Here is a 1,108-nt window from a genome sequence, read left to right as displayed (position 1 = left end):
TATGCCAACGTGTCAAATTTTATCTTACCCATTTTATTGTATTGGATGCCAATTTGTATTTTATGCTACCCTTGTCAAATTTTACATTACCTGTTTACGTTATTTGATGGCAAATTCTATTTTAAGCCACATCGTCAAATTTTATCATAAGTATTTGTCATATTTGATGCCAATTTCTTTTTGATACCACCTTGTCAATTTTTGGCTGTTTTTTTTAATTTGATGCCGATTTCTATTTTATGCTATCTTGTCAAATTTTACCTTTAGTGTATTTGATGCCAATTTATATTTTATGCCACCTTGTCAAACTTTAGCTTACCTACCCATTTATTATTATTAATAACCCATTAATGCTGATTTCTATTTTATGCCACCTTGTCAGTTTTCAAATTTAGTGTTATCGGATGCCAATTTGTATTTTATCCTAACTCAATCAGGATAACAAAATGAAATGAAATGAAATGTCCCCCCCCCCCTTTTTGTGGCATTCTATGACTGTAATAAATTAATTGTAAAAAATTCATAAAGGAAGTCTTCCAAAATAACTAATTTTTTTGTAATAATCATCATATGCCATTGTTTGTTTACAGATAAAAATTATTATTATTATTAAAAAAAGAAAGGCATGAAGAAAGAAAATCAATTATAAACAATCAATTATAAATATATTATAATATTATATATATATATATATATAATATTTTATTGATTATAATATATTTATAATTTACTATTTGTAATTATAAATACATTATAATCAATAATATATATATATATATTGATTATAATATAATTGTAAATATGAATAATTATATATAAATATAACTATTCATATTTATAATTATAAATATATAATGATCTCTTTCCTCCATAAGTGTCATCTTTCGGCCTGCGAGGGAGGGAATTACTCTGGCCCAGCTCCATCAGGGCTAGCCTGAAGAAGACCTCCCTCCAGTCCATCTGCCTTGGACCAGGCCTCAGAGGGAGAGAAGAATGCTGGACCTGATCCCTCCCCTCCTCACCATTCCCTTCTCCTTTTATGTCCTGTCTTTTAGATTGTAAGCCTGAGGGCAGGGAACCGTCTATTATCTCCTCTGTTGTAAGCCGC

Source organism: Sceloporus undulatus, chromosome 2 (assembly GCF_019175285.1).
Source record: "Sceloporus undulatus isolate JIND9_A2432 ecotype Alabama chromosome 2, SceUnd_v1.1, whole genome shotgun sequence".
NCBI classification, from domain to species: domain Eukaryota; kingdom Metazoa; phylum Chordata; class Lepidosauria; order Squamata; family Phrynosomatidae; genus Sceloporus; species Sceloporus undulatus.
The sequence above is the reverse complement of the archived record's forward strand: the minus strand, read 5'-3'. Positions refer to the sequence as shown.